Genomic DNA, 12,842 nt, shown 5'->3' with positions numbered 1-12,842 from the left:
ACGCGCCCTGCCCTGGGAGCAGCACCGCGCGCCTGGGCCCAGGGCACCAAAGGGGCTCGGGCCAGCCCTGCTCGTCGCTGAGGGCCCGGTGCCTGGCGTGCAGCAAAGCTCGACTGGCTGGCACAGGCCCCCCGCACAGCCCTGGTCTCTCACCCCTGTTGCCAGATGCGCATGCAGCCACGGCGCATTGCAGGGACTGGCTGGGTTACCTTGCAGGAACCAGCCCTTGGGCAGCAAGCTCCCCCCACGCCGCCCATATTCAGCGTGACTCTGCCTCACTCACCTTTCCCCTCCTGACGCCTCCTGCCCCCTGCCATCTTGTTCTTAGCAAGCACTCCCCCAGCCGGGCTCCCTCCCTTCTTAGCCGATGAGCCATGCACCCAGGCGCCGCAGGAAAAGCTCAAATCTGACCCAGCGTGTGTCCAGTGAACCTGATTCGATCGGCTCCGGCAGTGCGGACTGCACATGGGGAAGGAGGGGAACTCCACCGTCTCTGCTTAGTAGTTTGGTTTGCCCAAGTCCCTTGCCTGGGTCTGTTTCGTGTTGCTCGGCACGGCCCTGGGAACGAGTTCGGGTGCTTCCCTCGCTGTGGGGGGTCAGCACAGGCCAGCAGAGGGGTGCCGTGGGGCGGCGGTGCTGGCCAAAGTGCCCAGGAGAGGGGGCCGAGCCGTAGCTCCCACGCAGCTGAGAGCCCAGTGGGGCTGTGGGCTGTGATTGGGCCTGAACCCGCGGAGAGCCTTCCGTGCTGCCGGAGGGGAGAGGGGTGGCGCAGGGCTCTCCCCAGGGCCGCTGCTCTGTCACTGAATGAACTGATAAAGGAGCCCCAGGACTGGTCCCTGGGCTCGCCGGAGCTCGGCTCAGGCAGCAGGGACGCCAGGCGCGCCAGTGCTAGCCCCCGGAGTGGTTAACCTGGTGGTCTCAGAGCTCATCAGCCATAGAAGTCGGGAGGCATTGCTGGTTCAGAAAGGGATCGGGGTATCACACAGGGACATCTGGATGACCTTGTAAATGGGAGTGATAGCAAGAGGATGGAATGGAATAGTGAGAAGTGTACGGTTCTGCATTTAGGGATTAATAACACGAATTGTAGTTATAAGCTGGGGACACCTCAGTTGGAAGTGACGGAGGAGGAGAAGGACCTTGGAGTCCTGGTCGATCACAGGGTGACTATGAGCCACCATTGTGACATGGCCGTGAAAAAGGCTAATACGGTCTTGGGATGCATTAGGCGAGGTATTTCCAGTAGGGATAAGGAGGTGTTAGTGCCATTATACAAGGCATTGGTGAGACCCCATTTGGAATACTGTGGGCAGTTCTGGTCTCCCATGTTTAAGAAGGATGAATTCAAACTGGAACAGGTACAAAGAAGGGCCACTAGGATGATCCGAGGAATGGAAAACCTGTCTTATGAAAGGAGACTCAAGGAGCTTGGCTTGTTTCCCGTAACCAAAAGAAGGCTGAGGGGGGACATGATTGCTCTCTTTAAATAGATTAGAGGGATAAATACCAGGGAGGGAGAGGAATTATTTAAGCTCAATACCAATGTGGACACAAGAACAAATGGATATAAGCTGGCTAGTAGGAAGTTTAGACTTGAGATTAGACGAAGGTTTCTAACCATTAGAGGAGTGAGGTTCTGGAACGGCCTTCCAAGGGAAGTAGTGGGGGCAAAAGATCTATCTGGTTTCAAGATTAAACTAGATGGGTTTATGAAGGGGATGGTTTGATGAGATAACAGGATCTTGGCAATTAATTGACCTTTCATTATCAGCGGTAAATAGGCCAATGGTGGGATGATAGGAGTTACTATAGAGAACTTTTTTCTGGGTGTCTGGCTGGTGAGCCTTGCCCACATGCTCAGGGTTTAGCTGATCGCCATATTTGGGGTCAGGAAGGAGTTTTCCTCTGGGGTAGATTGGCAGAGGCCCTGGAGGTTTTTCGCCTTCCTCTGTAGCATGGGGCACGGGTCACTTGCGGGAGGATTCTCTGCATCTTGGGGTCTTTGAACCATCATTTGAGAACTTCAGTATCTGAGATATAGGTGAGTAGTGGGTGGGTGAGATTCTGTGGCCTGCCTTGTGCAGGGGGTCAGACTAGATGATCATAACGGTCCCTTCTGGCCTTAAAGCCTGAGTCTATGAGCTGGATCTTTCCCTGTCTCCTGCTTCCAGAACAGGCCGTGCAGGAGACCGTGAACACAGACCCGAGTGTGAGAAGACGCCAGCAGCAGCCCGGCCCCAGGAGCCGCTACGAGGCTCAGTGGTAAAGCTCGCTCGGTTTGGTGGGTTGCCCGTGGCTGCCACGCTCAGACGCTGCTTTGTGGGACCAGCGGAAAGGAGACGAAGTGGCCAGGACTGGCTGCGCGGCAGCCCCAGCAGGCGCTAGTCGGGGGCAGGGCAGTGGCAGAGGCTCAGCCTGACGGTTGGGTTGCAGCGCCACACGGCGTGTCACGAGGTCGCTCCGTGGTGAGGGAGGCTCCCTGAGGCAAGTGGGACGGGCGTCTGGCCCACACCTGCCAGGCAGGGGTAGAAAGCCAGGCCGGGACCGAGACCAAGGAACGTGTCACTTCACTCCCCATTCTGCTGCTGACGGCTCTTCCCCCTTTGCCTGGGGGAGGCGAGCTGGGCCGCAGGGAGCATTACTCCGCCTCCAGAGAGGCAGGAGCTGACGCAGGGCCGGTGTGTCCAGGGCTCGTGTCGTTTGGCGCGGGTCCACGCCCGAGCCACGTAGGAGACATCGACGTCGGCAGGGGTGTGGACCAACCCTCGGAGATGCCAGAAAAGCTAGAAAAAAACGTAAAAAATAACAACTAGCCTAGTCGCACCTTCCAGACTAACCACACGGGAGGGAAAACCATCGACAGGCTTTGTTGGTCCTTAAGGTGCTACTAGACTCTTGGTTGTTTTTTACCTTTTTCCTGTTACAGACTCACTTGGCTCCCCTCTGAAGCCAGGAAAGCGAGCGCCAGCCCAGCAAACGCCCTCTGGATTTACAGCATGTAACCAGCACAGAGGCTCCGTCGACGGAGCCATGTAGATTAGTGGACTCGAGAAAGGGAAATGAAGCGGCGATTTAAATAATTGCCGCTTCGTTTCCATCAAAATGGCTCCGCGCTGTGCTGATCAGCTGTGTGGCGGCACAGCGCTGCAGTCTGGATGCTCCGCGGTCGACAAGGGAAGCCCTTGTCAACTGCCCCAGTAAACCTCATTCCACGAGGCTTCCCTTGTCGGCCAGGGAGTGTCCAGACTACCGCACTGTGCCCCCAAACAGCTGTCGGCACAGCCCGGAGCCATTTTGATGGAAATGAAGTGGCAGTTATTGAAATCACCACTTCATTTCCCTATGTCTAGAAGCTCATCTATGTGGCTCCGGCGCCGGAGCCATGTAGTCTAGACACACCCCGAGTCTGTACCCACAGCAGTGCTGCAGTGTCTGTGCTGTGTTGGAGACACAGCGCCCACGCTGGGGAGCAGCGAGAGAGGCTGATTCTAAAGCCACGTGGGGGGAGGACAGCCGAGGCCAATGGAGAATGACATCTCAAGGGTCAAATCACGGTGGCAGCTTTCCTAGCCCTCAAAGAACTGACCTGAGACTCAACATCCCGACCTCTCTAGTGCGGGATGTGACAGCAGCAACCCAGGTCTCGGCCAGGGGCACAGGCCGGTCTAGCTGGCTCTCCAGCAAATCGGGGGAGTAGAGACCAAGATATTCCTAATGGTTATGGGGAAATTAAAAACCCCTCTGCACTCTGCTCCATGAGCCATGAAACCATCCGAGATGCCTGGGGGAGGTTACAGTTCACTCTTACATTCGGGCTGCACCATTAGCATTGAGTGAGCATTAAGAGCATGCAAGAGTTCTCGCAGTGACTGTTGGGTTCGTGCTTTTCTTGTGCATGGTATCGTGCGTGCGTCTGATCTCTAGGCTATATATAAAGCCCTGGGCCAGACCTACGTGTGCATCGTTTCCTGACGTCAGTGGGGATCCAGCCATGTGACGTTAGCGTACACGCAGCTCTAACTGTGTGAGCCAGTGTCTGTCCATCATTCCAAAGGTGTGAACTGTGCATCTTGTAACAAAATACATTGAGGCTACATCTACACTGCAGGCTTCTTGCACAAAAAGCTCTTGCACAAGAGTGCATCCACACTGCCATGTGCTTTTGCACAAGAGCGCCCGTGGCAGTGTGGACACTGTCTTGCACAAGAAAGCTCTGATGGCCATTTTAGCCAATGGGCTTTCTTGCACAAGAAGCCCCTGCTGCCTGTCTCCACTGGCCTCTTGTGGAAGAGCTCTTGCGCAAGAGGGCTTATTCCTCGTGGGGAGAGGGCTAACTCTTGCGCAAGAAGCCCTGTTTCCCACGCTGGACTGTACATTTACTTGAGCACGAACGCGCGTGCAGTGTAGACGCTCTGCAAGGTTTTGCGCGGGAACGTCTGTTCTTGTGCAAAGAGCCTGCGGCGTAGACGTAGCCTCAGTGCATGTCATATGGACGTAGAGCGGGTGGCTGCTTGCAGCATGTGCAGTACCAGGACTTGCCTCTGATCTGTGGCACCAGTGTAAATGCAGTCGGCACCCTGAGTCATTACACTGGTGTCAATCACTCCAGGATGGTCAGAACTGAGGCCCATGACTGCAAGGGGCCCTGAGCCTGCGGGTAGGAACTCGGGCAAATCACCAGATAAAATCTCCCCTCGGCTCAGGCGGGAAGCGGCTACCCAAGGTGTGCATGGTGGGGCTCTCCGGGCGTCCAGCACGTCTCTCCTACTCCCCGCTGGTGCCAATTGCCTCCTGCCCTCACTGTGGTTTGTTCCTGCAGGTCTGACATGGCTCCTCAGCCTGAGGCTGACAAGCTCTAGAGGGGCTCCGGGTGAGTGTTTCTCATTAGCCCAGTGGCCTTCGCAGAGCTCCGAGCACTCGGCTCAGCAAAGTGCTTCCTGCCCGTGACTCGCCGTAACGGACGCGGCTGCCACCTCAACCCGCCATGTTCCCGCATGAGCCAGGGCTAGAACCGGCTGCTTCCGGGCCGCTGAAAGCTGCCGTGGCTCCAGTCTCCCTGCTGTGGGCTGGGCCTGGGGGGCCGCCTCCGGGACGTCTGGTGGCCTGCCCTGACCCCGGCACAGGGCAGAGACAGGAGCCTCCACCAGAGCCTGGGGAAGTGGGTTCCCGCGGGCGGTGACGGGACCGTGGCTGTGGGACCAGGGAAACGCGCTTTGCCTGCAGCTGGGAGAGGGGGTGTCGTGTTCCTTTGGCTCAAGGACTCCCAGGGGTGCTGGAGGGAGCTGGCTAGTAGCAGGGACCTTATTGCTGGCTGGGGGGCTCTCGGGGGAGGGGCCCGGTGGCCAGGCCCCGCTAGGGCGGCTCCCTCGGGACCGATCTCCCTTGCCAGAATCGCCCAAAGGCCCCCGGGACGTGTCAGCGCACAGGGCGCGGCGGGGGAGCAGGGCTGCGGCTACGGGACATTCAGGCCCCTTCCCTCCACGTGCCCCGGCTCCCTGTGGGGAGGGGCAGCGCAGCGAGCGGCTCCCAGCCGGGCCCGTTCCCACAAGTCCGGAAGACTCGGTGACCCAGGGCAAAGCTGGACCGGGGGAGGAGGGGGCCGAGCCGCCGGGGGAGACGCGTGGTGACCCGCGGCGGGCGGTGTCTGGACTCAGCAGGCCCTGGGGCAGCGGCTGACAGCCGGGTTCCTGCCCAGCGCTGTGGTCCCAGGGAGCCTTTCAGCACCTGCCCCTGCGCTCCCGCGAGTGCCAGGCTGCCCCCCTCCGCCGCCAGCGCTTCCAAAGCTCTCACAGGCTCTGGCAGGGGCAGGGCAGGCGGGTCCCCTTTCCCGTCCCCTTCGGGGCTCCTCCTAGGAGCAGCGGCAGTGGCAGACCCGGGCTTGCGGCTCGGTGCTCAGAGGTCACCATAGACCCCCCTTCGCTCTGAGCTACGCCCCAAGCTGGCAGATGGGGGGCCTCCCCCTGAGCGATTCTCCTGGAGGAAGAGCCGCCCCCCAGCCCCAGCCCCAGCCCCAGCCGCCATGACACGAGAGGAAGGCCTGTTGCTGACCCCCCGGTCCGCTCAGCAGTGCTCTGTACCCCTTGGGGCTGTCCTGGGGGGCCGCTCGAGCTGAGCTGAGGCCCAGGCCGGGAAGGCAGAGCGCCTCGCACGCCGGGCCCTGTGGGCTTGGCTGGTGCCAGTGGAGGCTGGGAATTGCCCGCAGGCGACTGGAGAGCAGAGTGGGGCAGGCCAAGCCCAGAGCTGGGGCGATTCCAGCTCTTTCATTCCTGCCCCGCCTCGTGCTAACGTAGCTCGTTCCCGGGGCTGCCCGGAGCACGGCCCCCGGCTGCCAGATGCTCTCCCAAAAATACCGAACACGCAGGCTAAAAATGTTTGAGAACAAAAAAAGAACACGCGTGTCGGGCATGCAAACCAAACCCCGCACCGCCCGGCTTCCGCACACAACCACAGCAGGCCCCACCCGGCTTCCGGCCAGGGCCCGGCCGGAAAAACAAAACGCTGGCCATTACCCACGGCCGGTGTGTTCTGAATTTTATACCGGACAGAGGGCGCAAAACCCACGGGTGATCCACCCCCTCTGGCAAACAGACCAGGGACACTTCACTGCTCGACTGTGCAGGGTATTGGGGTGTCTGGGATGAAGTGGGGGATTGAGGGGGCTCGTAGGGGGAGGTTGAGAGGAGGCACGTGGGGGGGTCGGGGGCTCGCAGGGCAGTTGTGGGGTTTCCGAGGGGAAAGCTGTGTGGGGGGCTCTGAGGGGGGAGCCGTGGGGGGGCTCGCAGGGCAGTTGTGGGGTCTCTGAAGGGGGAGCCTTGGGGGGGCTCGCAGAGCAGTTGGAGGGTCTCTGAGGGGCAAGCCGTGAGGGGGCTTGCAGGACAGTTGGGGGGGCTCCGAGGGGAGAGTTGGGGGGATCTCCGAGGAGGGAGTTGGGGGGCTCGCAGGGCAGTTGGGGGGGGTCTCCGAGGGGAGAGTTGGGGGGGCTCACAGGGCAGTTGGGGGGTCTCCGAGGGGAGAGTTGGGGGGGCTCGCAGGGCAGTTGTGGGCTCTCTGAGGGGGTAGTTGGGGGGGCTTGCAGGGCAGTTGGGGGGTCTCCGAGGAGGGAGTTGGGGGGGGCTCGCAGGGCAGTTGTGGGCTCTCTGAGGGGGGAGTTGGGGGGGCTCGCAGGGCAGTTGGGGGGTCTCCGAGGGGGGAATTGGGGGGGCTTGCAGGGCAGTTGGGGGGTCTCCGAGGGGGGAGTTGGGGGGGCTAGCAAGGCAGTTGGGGGGTCTCCGAGGCGGGAGTTGGGGGGGCTCGCAAGGCAGTTGTGGGCTCTCTGAGGGGGGAGTTGGGGGGGCTCGCAAGGCAGTTGTGGGCTCTCTGAGGGGGGAGTTGGGGGGGCTCGCAAGGCAGTTGGGGGGTCTCCGAGGGGAGAGTTGGGGGGGCTCGCAGGGCAGTTGGGGGGTCTCCGAGGGGGGAATTGGGGGGGCTCGCAGGGCAGTTGGGGGGGCTCCGAGGGGGGAGTTGGGGGGGAGGGGCTCTCAGGAGCTGCCTGCCCAGGGTGAGGACCCGGTGCCCGCATGTGCCGCGTGTGTCTGACCCGCACGGTGCTCCGGGCGTGGCTGCCAGTCTGTGCGCGGGGCGGGTCCCGAGCCTGGCCAAGCCAGCGGGCTCCCGCTGCAGGGACCCGAGTGGCGGGTCCGTGTCTCGCGCCGGACGCGGGGCCCAGTGACGTCGCGGGCCTGGGGCAGCCACTGGCCACAGCCGGAGTCCAGCGGGCTGAGCCCCCGGCAGGCGCGCCTTCCCGTTGTGGGTTCCCAAAGTGGGGGGGCGAGGAAATTCCAGGGGGGCGCGAGGTGGCCCAGCTCCCCTTTAAATCTCCCCCTACGTTTTGCTGCTATTTTTGTCAGTTCCTTGTGCTGTTATGGGGGGGTCTCAAAAATCCAAAGTGGCCATGATGCTGGGAAGTTCGGGGACTGCTGCTCTCGTTGCTAACAGGAGCCAGGCGGGGCCCCGAGCGGCGCTGGGAGCCTGTGGTCGCGTGCAGAAGGCCCAAAGTCGCTGCCCGGCGCCCAGCCAGGCATTGCACATTGCACACGGCACGTGTCCGGTGGGGTCTGGATTCTTTTACCGGGCAGAGGGCGCGAATACCGGACTGGCGGGCAGGAAACGGGGCTCCTGGCGGGCAGGAAACGGGGCTCCTGGCGGCAGGCGGGTGACTCCCTGGTCACAATCGCTGCACGCGAGCGGGCGGGTCCCTCCCGACTGTCGGCATGGGCAGCACGAGCCAGGCCACGGCACCGCGCCGCTCACTGGTTGTGCTGTTCCCTCCCGGCAGGGCCTGGCGAAAGGGGCGTCTCCTCCGTGTTCCGCTTTCCAGACTTGCTGCTTCCTGCTGCCGTTCTCCCCGGCATGGCCCTGACCCCCCGTTTCCGCCGGCTCCTGCGGGCCGTGGAGAAGAGGAGACTCCGGAGCGGCGCAGAGGGTGCTGCCCTTCCACACTGTCCTGTCCTTTGGTGGGTTGTGACCGGCGGAGCCCAGCGCCCCGGCAGGCCAAGGCAGAGCCATTTCCTGCCTCTCAAGCTTCCACTCCCAGCCTGCGTCCAGCTGCAGCCTCGGCCGCTCCCAAATTCGCTACTTCCCCTTCCGCCACGAGGCCAGCTTGGCCCGGGCCCTGTGTAGCCGGGCTGCGCGGGGAAAAGAAACCCGTCAGCTCCATCCAGGCTGTTCCTCTGCTCGCCGCAGTGTGTGACCGGCAGGCCTGAGCGCGGGGTCTCCACCCGCCAAGCGCTGCCTGGGCTTGCAGCCGAGCACTGGCCTGGCCTCGGCGCGCGAGGGGGTCGGCCGTGGGCCTGACGTCCCGCCAGGCAGACCACAGGCCCCAGCTGGGGCTCCTTTCACCGTGTGACGGGGAGCAGGGTCCCTGGGGCGCTGCAGCGATGGGACAGGCAGACGCGCCCTCCTGGCCTGCCTCTGGGGCACGATTCCCAGCAGCCCTGGGCTCTCATACAGCTCTGCTGGGCCCCTCGCTGCCGCCCCATAGCCCTGCCCCCGTCCCGCCAGTGCCCCTCGGGCCCGCCCCGTAGCCCTGCCCCCGTCCCGCCAGTGCCCCTCCCTCCCGCCCCATAGCCCTGCCCCTGTCCCGCCAGTGCCCCTCCCTCCCGCCCCGTAGCCCTGCCCCCGTCCCGCCAGTGCCCCTCCCTCCCGCCCCATAGCCCTGCCCCCGTCCCGCCAGTGCCCCTCCCTCCCGCCCCGTAGCCCTGCCCCCATCCCGCCAGTGCCCCTCGGGCCCGCCCCATAGCCCTGCCCCCGTCCCGCCAGTGCCCCTCCCTCCCGCCCCATAGCCCTGCCCCCGTCCCGCCAGTGCCCCTCCCTCCCGCCCCATAGCCCTGCCCCCGTCCCGCCAGTGCCCCTCGGGCCCGCCCCATAGCCCTGCCCCCGTCCCGCCAGTGCCCCTCAGGCCCGCCCCGTAGCCCTGCCCCCGTCCCGCCAGTGCCCCTCCCTCCCGCCCCATAGCCCTGCCCCCGTCCCACCAGTGCCCCTCCCTCCCGTCCCATAGCCCTGGCTCCGTCCCGTCAGTGCCCCTCCCTCCCGCCCCATAGCCCTGCCCCCGTCCCGCCAGTGCCCCTCCCTCCCGCCCCATAGCCCTGCCCCCGTCCCGCCAGTGCCCCTCCCTCCCGCCCCATAGCCCTGCCCCCGTCCCGCCAGTGCCCCTCCCTCCCGCCCCATAGCCCTGCCCCCATCCCGCCAGTGCCCCTCCCTCCCGTCCCATAGCCCTGCCCCCGTCCCGCCAGTGCTCCTCCCTCCCAACCCATAGCCCTGCCCCCGTCCCGCCAGTGCCCCTCGCTGCCGCCCCATAGCCCTGCCCCCGTCCCGCCAGTGCCCCTCCCTCCCGCCCCATAGCCCTGCCCCTGTCCCGCCAGTGCCCCTCGGGCCCGCCCCATAGCTCTGCCCCCGTCCTGCCAGTGCCCCTCCCTCCCGCCCCATAGCTCTGCCCCCGTCCCGCCAGTGCCCCTCGCTGCCGCCCCATAGCCCTGCCCCCGTCCCGCCAGTGCCCCTCCCTCCCGCCCCATAGGCCTGCCCCCGTCCTGCCAGTGCCCCTCCCTCCCACCCCATAGCCCTGCTCCCGTCCCGCCAGTGCCCCTCCCTCCCGCCCCATAGCCCTGCCCCTCAGCCCCACTGGTGCCCTTCAGTCCTGCCCCACAGCCCCTGCCCCCCTCCAGCCCCACCGGTGCCCCTCACTCCCGCCCTGCAGCCCTGCCCCCCAGCCTTCCGATGAACTCTGGGCACGTGAGTGGGGCCAGGCGTTGCTGGAGGGGGGAGCGAGGGCCACGCTCCAAAAGCCTGCGCATGGTCGGCCTGGGGGGCTGGGAAGCTGCTGTTGACTGCAGGGAGGGCGAGTCTGTCCCTAGACCTGGGGGGTTGGGCCGGGCTGGCTCCCGCAGCCACCGCACGCGCATGGCCCTGCCCAGCCGGGGGAGGCCCCCGCCGCCGGCACCTGCCACGTGGCTCTGCCAAGCTGAGCGCAGATGCCCGGCCCGAGGTGCTGGGCCAAGCCGCGCTCAGCGCAGTCCTAGCTGGGCTCTGTCACGGGTGCAGCCAATAAAGCCGGCGCTGTGGCTGCCGCTCGCTTGCCGACTGGCTAACCGAACTGGCGCGCTCTCTGCCCACTTCTTTGCCGTTCTCTGGTGTCGCCCGGGCGATGGAGCGAGTCCCGACGTGCCCTGGGGGTCCAGGAGCGGGGCCGCTGAGCCTCGCCGCGGCGCTCGCTCTCGCCAGCCACACGCTCCCTCCGCGCTGGTGCCGGGATTTGCAGGGCGCTGTCGGTGCACGCGCCAAGGCGCCATCCCCGGGGCTAGACTGGCCTGGAGAGCAGAGGCCAGAGAGCGGCCGCTAGAGCAGCCCTTCTTGACTAAACACCCTAGACCCCAAGGGGAGAGAGGGCCCCAGGGCCATGGGGGCTGCCCCTCCGATGCAGGGCGCAGGAGCTGTTGCTGGCAACGCCCCCAGCCCGTGGGAAGGCCACGGATGCTTCCCAATGAACACCGAGCCAGAGCCAGCAGGCCAGAGCTCCCCGTGGCGCTTTGCCTGCAGTGCGCCCTGGTGTGGGGGGCAGGCCGGAACCCCCAGGGAGGCGGCTCGCCGGGCGCTCGAGTGCTGCGTGGGGCTGAGGTCGAGCGAGACGGGGCTGCTCCAGAGCAGCGTGTCCCCCGGAGCCCAGCCTGTGTCAGGCCCTAGGAAGTGCCCTGGCAGGGCGGATTTGGCGCCCGTGCTCATGGGGCGGGTGCCTGGCGGCACCGGAGCGACACTGCGGAGTGATCGTCGCCAGCCCCGTGGTGGCAAATCTCAGGGGCTTTCGCCCGTCTCGCCACGTCGCGTTGTCCCGAGGTCCCGTCCCGCGACGCTCCGCCGGCGTGTTGAGAGCAAATGTGGTTGGAGCCTCCCCGCCCTGGCTGCTTTCTGCCCCCGGGGGGGAGGGGAGAGGCTCCTTAGGACACCACCCCACCGCCTCCACCAATGGTGACCAGCCCCGCCTGGCTCGCTGGGCTTTGCTGCGTTCCTCGTGGCGCGCGCCCTTTGAAGCCCTGGCGCGCTGGCGATCCCGTGCTTCAGCCCGGACAGGGGACTGGGAACAGCTGACGGGCCCCTGCTGCAGGGGCTGCGCTAGGCCGGGGAGGCAGCAAGGCAGCAGACGGGGACCGGTGTGCGGGCCGAGGACGCAGGAGCAAAGGCAGCAGCCCGGTGGCCAGACAGACGAGGGGGCTGCGCCCATTGTGGAACGCCGTCGCCTTCCAGCAGCAGTGCACACCTGAGCACACGCCAGCCAGGGAGCGGCCTGAGCCCGCGCGCGAAGAACCCGAGGGGCAGTCGTGTGCCCTAAAGCAGGGCCTAGGACGCACGTTCCTCTTGTGCCCCCAGCGTTGAGTCCGTGCCACCCGCTCCAGCCCACGTGGGAGCCTTGGCCCCTCAAGACTGGGCTGTGGGTGTCAGCTGGCCACCCGTGGTCCCTGGCGTGGTCCCTGGCGTGGCCCGTGCACGCTGCGCCTCCCTTCGCGCTCCTCTGCACTCTGCAAGGCGGCGGCTGTTGGCTCCACACCGCTGCCTCAGCTGGTAGGGACGGACAAGAGCCAGGGAGCAGCCTGGTTCTCGGTGCTCACTACTCCTGGCTACAAAGGTCACATTCCTTCGTGTATCTGGCTCTGCTGCGTCTGGGACGTCCCTGACTAGCACTGAGGCCTGCACCGTCTGCAGCGTCTGGGGATCCCGGGGGGCGGGGTCTGCAGACAGTCACCCAGGAACATTTAAAACATGGGGGCGCTGAAATCCAGCCCCCTGGCCCCAGGCCACTCCCTGCTCCAGCCAAGAGCAAAATCCCGGCACATGGGGCTGGCAGCTGGGACCCCAGGCGCATGGGGCAGTGGCTGGGAGCCCGGGCTGGGGGTGCTGCAGCCCCTCCTGTACCTTTAGGTCCCGCGCCTACATTCACAGACGATGGCTGCGCTTTCCCAAGGGGGCTGCACCTTGGCTATAAATAGGGATCACGGGGGGTGGCGTCGCCAGGAAGGACACTGCCGGCGCCGGCCTGTAAACGGAACCATGGTGGGTGAAAATGCTGAATCAGGTGCCTGAAATACTCTGCAAAGATGCGAGTTTCGCCACCCGGGTTTGGGACACTCGTTCCTTTCTAACCAGGAAACCTGCCGGTTTTGTGGCCACACGTCCCAACTGAAATGCTTGTCACTCTCCTTGAGACAGTGAAGATTTGCCAGCACTCAGCTGACACAAAAGGCTTTGCTGGCCCTACGGTGACTCCCCCCCGCCCCTCACTGATTTTACTAGACAGCGCGTCTTAGGTGAGTCCTAAA

General features: G+C 64.8%; 1 protein-coding gene across 6 annotated transcripts in view; it reads left to right on the top strand.

Moving 5' to 3' along the window:
• Positions 1-12,842, top strand: part of LOC106731912 (uncharacterized) — a 67,436-nt gene that overhangs the window by 8,907 nt on the left and 45,687 nt on the right. For 5 of the 6 annotated variants that reach the window (XM_075899005.1, XM_075899006.1, XM_075899001.1 and 2 more), the window contains exons 3-5: positions 2,172-2,262; positions 4,820-4,870; positions 8,315-12,830. The gene's annotated coding sequence lies outside the window, so the exon portion shown is untranslated. The remainder of the gene's footprint in view (positions 1-2,171; positions 2,263-4,819; positions 4,871-8,314; positions 12,831-12,842) is intronic. The other variant, XM_075899002.1, reaches the window with a different exon arrangement.

The sequence above is a fragment of the Pelodiscus sinensis genome, chromosome 16, assembly GCF_049634645.1.
Source record: "Pelodiscus sinensis isolate JC-2024 chromosome 16, ASM4963464v1, whole genome shotgun sequence".
In the NCBI taxonomy this organism is placed as follows: domain Eukaryota; kingdom Metazoa; phylum Chordata; order Testudines; family Trionychidae; genus Pelodiscus; species Pelodiscus sinensis.
Note: the sequence above shows the minus strand (reverse complement) of the source record. Positions and strands in the feature narration are given on the sequence as shown.